At 40.5% G+C, this 13,738-nt stretch overlaps 1 protein-coding gene across 11 annotated transcripts in view; it reads right to left on the bottom strand.

Moving 5' to 3' along the window:
* The window catches only part of Limch1 (LIM and calponin homology domains 1), a 218,358-nt gene that overhangs the window by 162,624 nt on the left and 41,996 nt on the right, over positions 1-13,738 (bottom strand). The window lies entirely within an intron of this gene.

Raw genomic sequence — 13,738 nt, 5'->3', positions numbered from 1 at the left:
TTAGAGCCTAAGACTTTGAGGATAATGTTGAAATCATATAAAAACAACAACACAAACAAAGGACTGTAAGAGGAACAACTATAACTGTTTGTCTTCAGGAAATATAAATTCAGAGTGAAGAGAAATCAGAAAGGCAAGTTGTAAAACTAAAATGTGGGGGCATCAGGGTAACAGGCTGGAGTGAGGTAGTGGCAAAGCAGATTATTCATAAAGGAATAATCAAAAGTAAGGGTTGTAGAAAGGAAGCATTTCCACATTCAAGAATAAGGCAATAGGGGCTGGGGTTGTGGCTCAGCGGTAGAGTGCTCACCTAGCATCTGCGAGGCACTGGGTTCGATCCTCAGCACCACGTAAAAATAAATAAAGATTATGTCCAACTACAACTAAAAAATATTTTAAAAAAAGAATAAGACAATAGGAACTTATCTCAGGATACCATGCAAACAGAAACTTAGGGCAAGAGTTTAATTAAATTCAATCTGCAGGTTACAACTATGGGCCAAGGTGGCTGAATGCCTGTTTGTTTTTTAATAAAGTTTTATTGGAATACAGCCATGCCCATTCATGAACCTATTATTTAAAGCTATATTTGTGCTACAACAGCAGAGTTTGATAGTCACAATGGAGACCACATAGTCCATAAACATAACATTTTTAATCTTTTTTTTTTAAAGAAGTTTGCTGACTTCTATTATGATTCATGTAATCCAATAATATAGTAAATTATGAAGGACTTGGGTTTGATAGATTTCTATAGGTCAGTAACAGAATTCTTGGAAACAGTTTTGACATCACTACATATCAATATATTGAGAAATGTCCCTACTGTGGTTGTCACAGACAGAATATTCTGCTTTTGTGTCAAAGATTAATTGTCTATTCCTGGCATCTTTCACTGAAAGTCCAGCATGTGGTCCCCAACATGTAAGAGTTAGAGTGAGCATGTCCCTTCTTGTTCCCGAGAGCCAAGATGCTGTTTTAACTATGCATTTAATCTTTTTAAAAAATATTTTGTTATAACTTAATTTGGAATTGTTGATTTTTCAAATTGGAAGGGAATTTATCCTTGCTTCCCATTTTATACCTCAGAAAACTGAGACCTGGTGTTGGTGATCCAGATCAGTGGCCCAGTCAGGTCCAGCACCCACGTGTCTTGGACCAGTACACTCTCTTAGGTGGTGCTGATTTCCCATTTTTCCAGTATAAGATACACAGGGAGACATGATGTCTCCAAAGCCAAGTTTTCACATATACAGAATTCCTAGGATATACTACTTTTCTCACTAGTTCTTATTAGTGTCATTTAAACTAAATTTTTAAATAATATTCATGGACAGTGTTAAGAAATCAAAAGGAATCAAAAAGACCTACAGTAAAATGTAGAACTTGCTGCCACTCTGTCCCACAGGCGCCCACACGCCTATTCCCTGAAGGCAGTCTGAAAGACTTTCCAGAAGATAACTTCAAAACACAGATAATTTAAAAAAAAAAAAAAGCCAGTAGCATGTAGTACACACTGTCCTATGCTTTGTTTTAACAATATCGTCACCCCTTAGTATCCATGGGGGATTGTTCCAGGATCCTCTCAAATGCCAAAGTCATAGGTTGCTCTGTACCTTACATAAAATGGTATACTGTTTGCATATGACCTACACAACTGTCACGTGTACTTTATTTGCTTGCTTAGTGGTATTAGGAATTGAGCCCATAGGCACTCTACCACTGAGCAATAGCCCCAGACCTTTTTTATTTTATTTTTGAGACAAAAATTTTTGAAGTAAAGCTGGCCTCAAACTTTTAATCCTCCTGTCTTAGCCTCCCAAGATGCTGAGATTACAGGTGTGAATCACTGTGCCCAGCTCCCTCCACAGTACTTTAAATCATCTGTAGATTACTTATAATAACTAACACAATGTAAATACTATGTAAATGGTTGAAAGTCTGTTCATGTTCAGTATTGATGTAATTTTAAAAATATTCTTGATTTTGTTTGTTTGAATCCACAGATGCAGACCCTATGGTCATGGAGGGCAACTGCATGTCTTGGAGGTTACACAATTTGACCTTGGAGAGTGTGCCTTATCAGTGCATATGACCCACATCCTTAATAGAACACAGGAAGGCTGTCAGAGGGGGTGAGAGCCCTGGCTCTGGAGTCCAGCTGCCCAAATTCACTAGGGGTCTTACTTTGGACAAGTCCACTAACCTCAGTTTTCTCCACTCTAATGTTGAAGTTTAATGAAACCAATTTCACAGGTGTCAATTTGGCTTAAAAGAGGTAATTAATGATGGTTGAATGTGATGATCATTATTATCCAAAGTACATGTATGAGGACATGAATTGGTGTGCATATACTATGTATACAACCAGAGATATGAAAAATTGAGCTCTATATATGTAATAAGAATTGTAATGCATTCCGTTGTTTTATATAAATAAAAAAAGAAGAAGAAAAAAATCTTTAAAAGAAAGGGAAAAAAAGAGATAAAATATATAAGAAACCAACATAGAGCTGGCGTTCTCCACAAATGTTTCTGTGTTTGTAAGCATTCTTTTATAGGAATTCAATTCACAGCATTTAAATGGACCACTCTAATATTTTTTTTAATTTTTAAACTTAAATGCAATACTGTTCCTACCAGATACTAACCCTTATCAAAGCAGAAAAAAAATAAGAAAACACTCTATTCTCAATTTCATAATTTAAACATTCTTTTTCCAAGAGGCACCTTTTTCTCGTCTATATCTAAGGAACATATTAATATTTTTAGTAACAATGGCTCCCTCAACCCACTTTTTATTGACATTTATATTTTTAAAACATCTTAAATATTTCATTGTATTCATCTTTCATAGAATTATATTTATCTGGCAGAATTTTCTATGTCACATGAAGTTGTAAAAATAACTAAAACTATAATGCTAGACCTTAATTAAAAGAACAAAAAAATCTGCTATCTCTAAAACGTTTTACCATAAATTAAAAAACAAAAAGCAACAGCACTCTTATTTAGAATATTTTTAAAATCAAGGCAGAATTTTTTTTCATGTAAACACTCTCCCAATTCTGTACAGAGTTTACAGTACACAACAAGAAAAGATAACTTTGAATTCATGTCATAGAAATGCCCAACACCTGCTCATCTTGTATTTTGCATTAAACTGAGGACATTTTTCGTATATATATTAGGAAACAGAGGAGGGCTATAAGTCAGAGTCAATAATATTCACTTACAATTTTATTAAAAACTACTATTGCCTCTCTATGTAAATTTAAAATATACATATTTTCAATAAAAATATATTGATGAGCTGGGTGTGGTGGTGTACCTGTAATTCCAGCAAATTGGGACGCTGAGACAGGAGAATTCCAAGATCAAGGTCAGCCTTGGCAATTTAGTGAGACCCTATCTCAAAGAAAAATTCTTTTTTAAAGACTGAGGAAGGGCTGGGAGTGTAGCTCAGTGGTAGAGAGCTTACTTAGCTTGCTTCAGGCTGTGGGTTCAATCCTCTGCACCACAAAAAAAAAAACAAAAAACCCAAAACTGGAGAAGTGGCTCAGTGGTAGAGTGCCTCTGGGTTCAACCCCCAGTCTCACAAAAACAAACAAAACAACAACATCAAAAACTATTGATGACATGCTTTAAAGTGATGATTCCAGTGTTGATATTTTATATTTATCTACCTTCTGAGGTATACATCACCCACAAGTATTGGTCATATATTACTCCCCCATTTCTGTAGAAGAAACAATTGAGCCGCAAACAGATGTTGAAGATGTCCCAAGAGGCATGCTGGGCTAGTCTGCAGCATGGCTGGCACGTTCTTCATACCTTAGGCCAGTCATTTTATACCACACGTGTTAGTCAGTTTTCACCACTGTGACAAATATATGAAAGAAATGACTTAAAGGAGGAAAGATTTATTTTGGCTCACGGCTTCAGAGGTTTCAGTTGATGGTCTATTGGCTTCATTGGTTTGGGCCTTAGGCAAAGCAGAACATCATGGCGGAAAGGCATGGCAGAGGAAAACTCTCAGTTTTTGGCAATGGAAAGCAGAGAAAAGGCAGGAAGGAGACTGTGTGTGTGTTGGGGGTTGGCGCTCAGGACAAGTTATAGCTTTCCAGGGCCCTCCCCCAGTAACCTACTCTTGCCAACTAGGCCCCGTAGCCTACGGTTTCTCCCACCTCCCAATAATGCCATCAAGTAAGAATCCCCCAGTGGATTAACTGACTGGTGAGGTGAGAGCCCTCAGGATCCAATCACTTTCCCCAAATCCCCACCTCTGAACATTGTTGCATTGGGAACCAAGCCTTCAACACATAAGTCTTGGGGGGACACTTCATATCTAAACCATAACACCACAATGTGGTACTTAAGAGAGTCCAGCTTCAGTACGTGATTTCAAAGCACAACTCAAAACAAATTACACCAAACATAATACGATAGAATCAACATCAGGGAGGAATAAAAGGAAAACAGAAGAGAAAGACTATTGGGGGATGGCAACTGTAAAACACATCTGACCTGGGTTCCATCTACAGATGGTCTACAATGTCACCACAAGGAATCACAGAGGACAAAGATAAAAATGTGGAAGACATGTGGGCCAGGTAGGAGGAACTGGTTTAGACATTTATGGATCCAGTGATCCTTTGTCAAGTGCTTTGCCAAGAGGTTTGTATTGCACACTATTCTAGGCACAGAAAGGGCAATGGTGAACAAAGTTCTTGTCCTTTGGAATTCATCATCTTGGTACTGGTGAGTAGGCAAGGAATGAGGAAAGAAAAAAATAAGCAAATGAACAGTAGGGAATTTCAGACAGCATCAGCACTGAAAAGATCAGCACACCAACAGGCCACGGGGGTCATGCCTTTATGGGGTAATCAGCAGGCTGTTCTTGGGATGGAACATTCAAGAAAAAAGTTGACTAATACAAAGATATCAGCCAAAGAGGGGAATGAGGGCAAGAGGGTGGGCTTGGTTATGAAGGGATGATCAGAATGTCCACGTAGCACAGTCAGTAGAAGAGAGAGATCTATGACACGAGGGTCAAAGTATAATTGAGAGCCAGACCCAGGCAATGCATCTAGTTTTTTTTTTCCCCCAAGTTTAATGTGAAGCCTGAGAAGATGTTTACAAAGGAGACTGAGATGATCCGACTTATATTTTCAAAACATCATCATATGTGAATAGTTACTTAAAAAACACACTTATAATTATATACTTACAGAAAATTCATGCTTACTAGAGATCATAGGTATCAGAAAGCATAAATAAACAAATATCACAAATAACGTATAGAACTCAGCCTGAGGAAGAAGAAAGGAAGTGAATTTGGAGTCAACAGTCTAAGTTTTAACAGGTAATGCAATCAATACTCATTAGCTACAAGTCACTTGATCAGGGTCACAGTTTTGCCTTTAATAAAATGGTGATTTAAGAAGCCTTCACCTCCCATCCAGAAATGTGGTGAACATCCAATGGGATGATTTCTCATTAGCTCTTGATAAATGAAAACTTGCCTGTCCTCTCATTTAGCATACTCAGCATGTCCCTTTTTGCTAGGTAAGTGCAAGCTGTTCAACTTTTCCATCATCCAGCTACCAAAGACTAAGTTTCACTTATTTCTTTCACTGGCCACCTTTGGATAAAAAAAATCTCACATAAATGAGTCAAATCAACAAATGTATTTAGCTTGCCTAGCATGTAGCCAGTGAAAAGCAACCAGAAAGAGCAAGAAAAGTTATTGTCTTAGATGCCCCTTGATTATGAAAGAAATTAACAGCATTGAAGGCTAGAAAAATAAATATGTTTCTTCTAATATAAATTAAATGGTGTGTACAAAACTCTTACATTATAAATCTAAAACACACTGTGACTTGTAAGTCAGAAGCTTATTCCATATGTTCCTTCAAGTCCTCAACAAATATTTATGGAGCATGCATGATGTGTGCTCTGAAGCTGGGTGCTGGGCATGCAAAGGAAAGCATGGGAAACCCCAGGTCTCTCCCTCGGGCAGCATGCTCACTCAAACTGTGCACACGTGTGATTCGTTGACATGCCACCTAATGCAAGGCCATCCTGACCTTTCAAGAAGGTGAATTCAAGACATGTTTATATGTACTGTATGGAATATAGTTCTGCAAAGATTAATGACTGGATTCCTGGTAGAATGATTGTTGAGACAGTTAGGAATGATGGTGACATTCTGACTCTGCTACAGATGGCATTTTATAACTCCTTGTACCCTAATATCTAGCACATGGCAGCCTCTAAACCATTGTTTAATGGTTACAAAATACCAAGTGAAGACATTTTTTTTTCTACCTACAACTTTAAAAAAAAAAAAATCTCAAATCCCCTTTCTGAAAGAAAGAACTTTGGTTTCGTACAGACCCTTCCAAAGGCCGCGTAATGGCTCCACAAGAGGCAAATACTAAGAATATCACTCCAGAGGTTCCATACGAGACCATCTAGACATTGCAAATTATACCAGTGAGCAGCTTATTTGTTTGGGCCTATAGTAGGAACATTAAAGGTTACAAAAAATTGAAAGGATTGGAAATTCTAAATGAATTGAGCTTACTCTACAAATCATGCACTTTGGAAATTCAATTGTAATAATAATTACCCTCTAGTTTGGGAGAGAGCAAAGCGGCTATCTAGACCTTAAACACAGGGTTGGGAAGTTCATGGCTTATCTCATGGGAAATCACTTTGTTCTTTACAACAAGAGGATTACATCATCATCTCATTAGCTTGGTTTGTGCAGCTGTGATAGGCTACAATGATCACAAAATTGCCCCACTTTGTGTCCCTTTTAATTTGGCTCAGTGGTGTTTTTCCATGTGTTTTCCTTGATCACTTCCTGGGTTTGACTACGGACTCTGGGTGAAGGTGTAGGAATTTTCATTTCATCTAACATGGCATGTTTTTGAACCTAAGCATGCGATCAATGTAACCTTGACCATAAACCTGTTACAGATGTCATTTTTAAAGATTTCTTTTTAGAGTTGCCGTGGCACTACCAGGAACATGAACGCACCCTTGAGGTCAAGAAAAACTTACTAAAATGAAGGGAAAAAGCAAAATCTGAACCAAGGAGGAGTTTCATATGAACCAAATACTGTTGGAATACAAACCACCATCATTAATATCTCCCAAATGTAACTTGCCAAACACCTTCCTTCATTCCCAGCACACAGATAGGCTTGACTTCCCAGCTTCCTTTGCAATTCACTGCAGCTGTATAACAAAGTTCTGGTCAAAGGAGTTTGGACAAAAATAATATATGATCACACCCAAGCCTGGCCCCGATAACCCTCCCAAGCAATCAATTTTCCATTTTCTCTCTTTGCCATTTACTAGTCAAGTGCTGACACCCAGGACATCCTTGGAAATCTGGTGAAGAGAATGGAATCTCTATTACCTGGGATCCCTGAATGACTGCCTGGAGCAGAGTGATCTCTGTCCTTCCCTGCTGCCAAACTTGGGGGATCCAAGAGTAGAAACACATTTCCATTGTATTAAACCACTGATTTAGGAGTTTGTTAGTTACAACAGCCAACTCTACCTTAAACTAGCACAACTCTCCAAGAGTCATTTTCCAATAAGCAGGGATCCTACCTGGGCAACCTGTACCCAAGAAAATCCTGTTCCCAAAATGCAAAACTGAACATCTGAGCACATCTTCCCTTTGGATCTTGCTAGGAATGGGGCAGAAAGCACAGCTAAAATTTAGGGCATTGTAAACAAATTGACTCAGTTTTGTTTCCTATATTTTCCAGGGAAATAACTTCTTACAGATCACATCTATGGTTAATACTAAAAATATCAACCCTGATGAAATAATCTACAAGCATAGAAAAGAACAGTAAAACAGTTATCTGAAGCTCTCAGAGTCCTTTTGATTCCATTTCAAACTCTCTCACAGTTGACAGTAGGGGGTGGTCTCTCACATGACCACCCCCTACTGTCAAGGAATTATGGAATTTAAGAACTGGAAGAGGCCTAACAAATCTAGTTAAGGAAACAGTCACCCAGACACTTTGAGGTGAGAGTCCTAGGTATGGAGTTGGGATTACAAACTTGGGTTCCTAACTCTGAGCAGAACACTTTTGTCTATGATGCTTCACTTTTTTGCATTTCAACAGGTAAATCCCCCAATCTCTGGCATCCTACCCAAGCTGCCCACTGCACCTACCCTGACCACTTCCAAAACTTGGCTTTGGCCAAGCTCCTTCCCTCTTCCAATGATGCCCAGACTCCCAAGGGCCCAGAATACCAACCCCTTCACCTCCAAACTGCCTTTTCCACAATGCCTCCTACTCGGAGTCCCCCCTGCTTTTACAAGCTACCAGTTTAAGATGACACATGTGATCAATGAACCGCAAAAGCTGGCAACACATGAACAGAATTTAATACAACCAAATAAAGCGGAGACTAAAGTTATTCCGACACAGGCAATGATATGTGTAATCATCACTGTGCTATGTAGTAATTATGTGTAAATGACGGTAATTAGCATTTCTTTTGCACAGTTAAAACCTAGCTATTGCTGGGTTTACTGTTGGGAGGGTAAAGAGACACTTGAAGGTGAAATTATGGAGATGAAGCCCTAAACTATTCTGTATCTAGTCTTGGATGGGGTGATCCCAGGACTGGGATCCACAAAACTCCAAGAGTAATAGGAGCCTCTAGAGACAAAGATCTGGGTTCAAATCCCAACTCTCTAACTCACTAGGCAAGTTATATGAAGTATTCAGAATCTATGAGTCTCAGATTCCCCCTCCATACATGGGGACAAAATATCTCCTAATCATAGTGCGCTTGTTTTGTTTTGTTTTTTGGGATACCATGAATTGAGCTCAGGGGCACTTGACCACTGAGCCACATCCCCAGCCCTATTTTGTATTTTATTTAGAGACAGGGTCTCACGGAGTTGCTTAGGGCCTCACTAAGAGGCTGTGGCTGGCTTTGAACTCGCGAGGCGCGTGCTACACTTGGCACAGGCCTGGCGTTCAACAGATGCTTCATAGGGACAGGCGCTGTCATCATTTCCTCCACGCAGGTTCCACCCAGCCCTCCCACAAGTGGAAGTCTGATGCGTCAACCATTGGCTCATTTCTCCTCCCGATCATCCTGCCTGAGCAAGAACGAGGCTGGGAGAGAAGAAAGAACAGGAGTGAGATCACGTTAGCTGTTTGGGAGGGCAGGCCTACATAGGTGGAGTCTCTCAACAGGCGGAAGGCCACAGAATGCAGGGATGAGGAGGAAGGAAGGGAGGCTGCCCACAAGGGAAAGGCCCAAGATGCTCCAATTTGCTACACTGTAGCTGCCCCCACAGCTGGCTCTGGCCGTTTTCTGCCAAGTCTAGCTGTCCTTTAACTCTTTCCAAGAATCCTGTCTTCTCCCCTCACTTGCCATCCTGAGGGTGATGGGGACGAGTCACGGGCTGCAGAGGCCCTGTGCTGTCCTAAAGAGAGGAGGTCAGCTCCTACCAGGGCTGGTTGGGACTGCTCATTGACTTCCTGTTCACTCTGCCAGTGGTTCTCAAAGATCCATGCCATACCAGCTCAGCCCAGACACCCACACAGGACCGGGCTCCAGGTGCGGTGGTGGCTGACACAATCTCAGAAAGGGCATGAGTCACAAAAGATATGTGACGGACACTTAGTTTAGGGGGAAATAACTTCTGCATACTCAATGAGCAACTTGGAAGAACTTGGGAAACAGGATGTGCTCAGCCAGGATGTAGGTGAGCTGGACACAGCAAGACTTCTGCTTCTCCTTGGGTGCATGGCATTATAATCACATAATTTGTGTTTGGTGCACTGCAAAAAGCAAAGACTCCACAGCCACCAGAGGTTCTTTTCTCAAATGCAAACCTAATCTAATTGCTGCTCTGTAGAGAATGCTGATTGCCTTCCGCTCCCCAGATGTTCTGAAACTCTTTAACATGCTATTCAAAGCTTTTGAACATCAAACTGACCTGACATCTACCTCTCATTTCCAGTCTTCTTCACCTGGTATTTGTTCTAGTCTTTGGCCCCGAAAGAGCAAAGACCCTTCCTATAACCAAAGACTTTCACATGCTTGCTGCTTCCTGTTCCACCTGCCTTTGCCACATCTCACTCCTCTGTGGCTTAACAAACTCCTACTCATCCTACAAAATCCAGCTTAAATATGACCTCCTCACTGAACTGTTCTTTGGGTAGACCATATCTCCCATTTCTGGGTCCCAATACTCTCTGGCTCCCCTATTTACCACAAATTACAGAATCTGTCCACCTTCCTCACCAAGCAACGAGTTAATTCTCTCCATAACCCAGCTCTAGTAAAAGGACCGGTACCTGGTAGAGTCACAACTTTTGTTTGCTGAGTGAATCAATAATGAAATAAGCAATGGACTTTGGACCCATGAACAATTTTGCAACATTTGTTGCTGATGAAATCTGAATCATTCTCAAAGGATGAAGATTAAAGTCGGATTCAAGCAACTGCATCATCGAAGACTGGATAGGCTTCTTTCTAGTTTGTGGCCACCAGTTACTGTTTGGTTAAGCTCCTATTGGCCTGTGAGAGAAGGGATGGAATCAGCGGAGTCATCCTGTTCCCTCTAAAGGACAGTTGGGAGTTGGCTGACCCCCAAGGAGGCAGTAAAGTCTCTTTGAATCTTTCCTCCTATTGTGCCAGCAAATATATGAGTGGGATGGGGACAGGGTGGGAACTCCGTGGCCATTGCCCTGGGCAGCACACATTGTTCTGTGGCAGAGGACGAGCTGCCGACTGGGAACTGCAGTTCTGCTTAGAGGTGTGGAGAGTCCTGAGCCAGGGGCTCTGGCTAGGGAGGATTCAAGTGTCACGTGAAGATGAAGACTCGTCATCCGGGGCCACGCAGGATCTGAGCAAAGGTGCCTCCTCGTGCCCCTGTCCCCGCCCCTACTGACAAATGCTGATTCCTGATCTTAAAGAATGTCCCTTTTTATGTTTTATTTTTGTAGTTTTCTTTATGTATTTTTGGCAGTAGACAGAATAGAAGTCTAACTTGTCTATGGCACGTTGTTGTCAATCAAGTTCTAAAATAAAAACATCATGTTATAATTCCATGCTCATACTCCTATAAAGTAAAAAAAATGATACGCAAAGGACCTTCTGGGTGACCCTTTAGACATCTTGAAGCAAAAATGTTAAATCCCTTTTTGTGTATATACAACCATCATTACAAATTAATTTTTCTTTCCCCTGAAAGAAACTCCAAATCTGTCTCCCTCTTCTTATCCATCCATAACCCCAGCCCTAAGAAACCATGATCTACTTTCTGTCTCTATAAATTTTCTTACTCTGGAGATATCTTATAAATGAAATTATGTAGTGTTGTCTTTTGTAACTGATTTCTTTCACTTAGCATTTTTTTAAGATTCGTCCACAGCGTAGCATTGTAGCATGTATTGGGACTTTATCCTTCTTTATGGTCAGATCATATTGCATTGTATGACTATACCACATTTTACCTGTCCATCCCCTTGATGGACATGGGGTTCTTTCACATTTTGGCTATTACAAATGATGCTGCTAGAAACTTCTGTGCACAAGTTTTTGTACAGATGTGTGCTTTCATTTCTCTTGGGCATGCACTTAGGAGTATAATTTCTAGGTCATGTTTGATAACTTAATGCTTAACCTTTCAGGAACTACCAGTGTTTTACAAAGAGGCTGCATCATTTTACAACCCCATGAGCAATACATAAATGTTCTAATTTCTCCACATACAGGCCACACTTATCATTGCTTTCCTTTTTTATTATAGTCATCCAAGTGGGTGTACCTCATATGGTTTTGACTTGCATTTCTCTGAAGACCAAAGATGTTAAGCATCTTTTCATGTGCTATGGTCCATTTGTATAGCTATTTTGGAGAAATGTCTATTCAGATCTCCTCTCCATTTTGTAGTTGGATTGTCTATCTTTTTGCTTGAGTTATAAGAATAATTTATATATTCTAGATATAAGTCTCTTATCTGATATATGATTTACAAATATTACAAATGATACCATCTCTATTCTGTGGGTTGGAGATGGTATCTGTTGCAAGACAAAATTTTTAATTTTAGTAGAATCCAACTTGTCTATTTTTTTTCATTTCTCAGTTGTAATTTTGAAGCAATATGTGAAAACTATTGCTTAATCCAAGTCACAAAGATGCATTTCTATGCTTTAAGGGTTTTAGAGTTTGAGCTCTTACATTTAGGTCTATGATCCATTTTGAATTAACATAGCATATTTTTAATACGAATTTACTGGTTAGTTATAAAGTTGTTAATTTCAAAACTGTTCATCTATTTTTCTTCCCATTCTTCTTTCAGAAGCTTATTTAATGGGGTTGGGATTGTGGCTCAGTGGCAGAGTGCTCACCTGGCATGCGTGAGGCACTGGGTTCAATCCTCAGCTTCACGTAAAAATAAAATAAAGATATTGTGTCCATATAACTAAAAAATAAATATTAAAAAAGTTTATTTAATGCCTGCCCTGTGTGGAAGCCATAGGCATTCAAAGATGGGTGAGTCACTGCTACAGTTAGGATCTGAATGTCCCCCACAAGACCATGTGCTAAAGTCTTGGCCCCCAGTGTGTCCCTGTTGAGGATGGTAGAAATTTCAAGAAGTGGGATCTACTGAGAGGTCTTCTGCTCACTGGGGGTCCCTGGACTCTCCTTTTCCTCTCTTTCACTTCCTAGCCACCATGAGGTGAACAGACTTCCTCCGCCATGCACTCCCACCATGATATACTGTCTCAACACAGGCTCGAAACAATGGGACCAATCCATCATGGACAGAAACTTCTGAAACTGTGAGCCCATCGAAACCCTTTCCTCTTTTTAAACCCTTCCTCTTTATCTCAGGTATTTTGTTTCAGTAACAGAAAGCCAATGGTCACCGTCACTACTTCAAAGAATTTGTAACCTAATAAAAAGTTAAAACACATACTCAACCTCATGAGTAGTGTCACCTGTGATACAAACTGTTTGCTTTAGGCACAGTCAGAATATCTTTCAACTGGACGAGAGGGAGAGAGAGAGAGAGAGAGAGAGAGAGAAAACACATCACAAATCAGGTTTGTTGTCTCCACTTCAGAATGTGCAGTGATCACAGCTAAAAACACTCAGATGACCGTGTGCAGGGTACAGTAAGGGGTGACATCTACGTGGAGGAAAAGTGCCAATGGTGTATTTAGGAATAAGGGAGATGGAAATGGACCGGAAAGAGCACCACGGGTGGGTGGGATGAAGTGCAGTAAAGAGTGAAGTGGAAAAGCACAAAGACAACAGGAACAACCAGCCATCCTCTGCTGCAGAGCTCAGGGACGTACGTAGAAGCTAAATAGAAACCCACTGCAGCCTGACAGTAAGGGACACAGGGTGTCCAGCAAAGGCCCGATGAAGCCACACCAGAGTTACAGTGGGGTAAGGAAAAGTGGGCGCTGGAGCCCATCACTCAGACATAAAGTCTAAACTTTTTCTTCTCATTCACTCTCTTCTCCCTCTAATATCAAGAAAGAAGTGCACTTCTGCGGGTTCCCTTTACAAAGCAATCATTTACAAACGAAGTCCTTGGTAGGCCATTCAAGAAAGGGGTCCTCTCCTGGGAGTAACCAAAGGAAGCCCTGAGAACGGTGGAGATAGGAATGTTGCACATTTCCTTGTGGGCAGCCAGCCCACCCAGCCCGACAGCCCCGTG

Source organism: Marmota marmota, unplaced genomic scaffold (genome assembly GCF_001458135.2).
Source record: "Marmota marmota marmota unplaced genomic scaffold, marMar, whole genome shotgun sequence".
Taxonomy (NCBI): Eukaryota; Metazoa; Chordata; class Mammalia; order Rodentia; family Sciuridae; genus Marmota; species Marmota marmota.
This window is presented reverse-complemented; position numbering and strand designations above follow the sequence as displayed.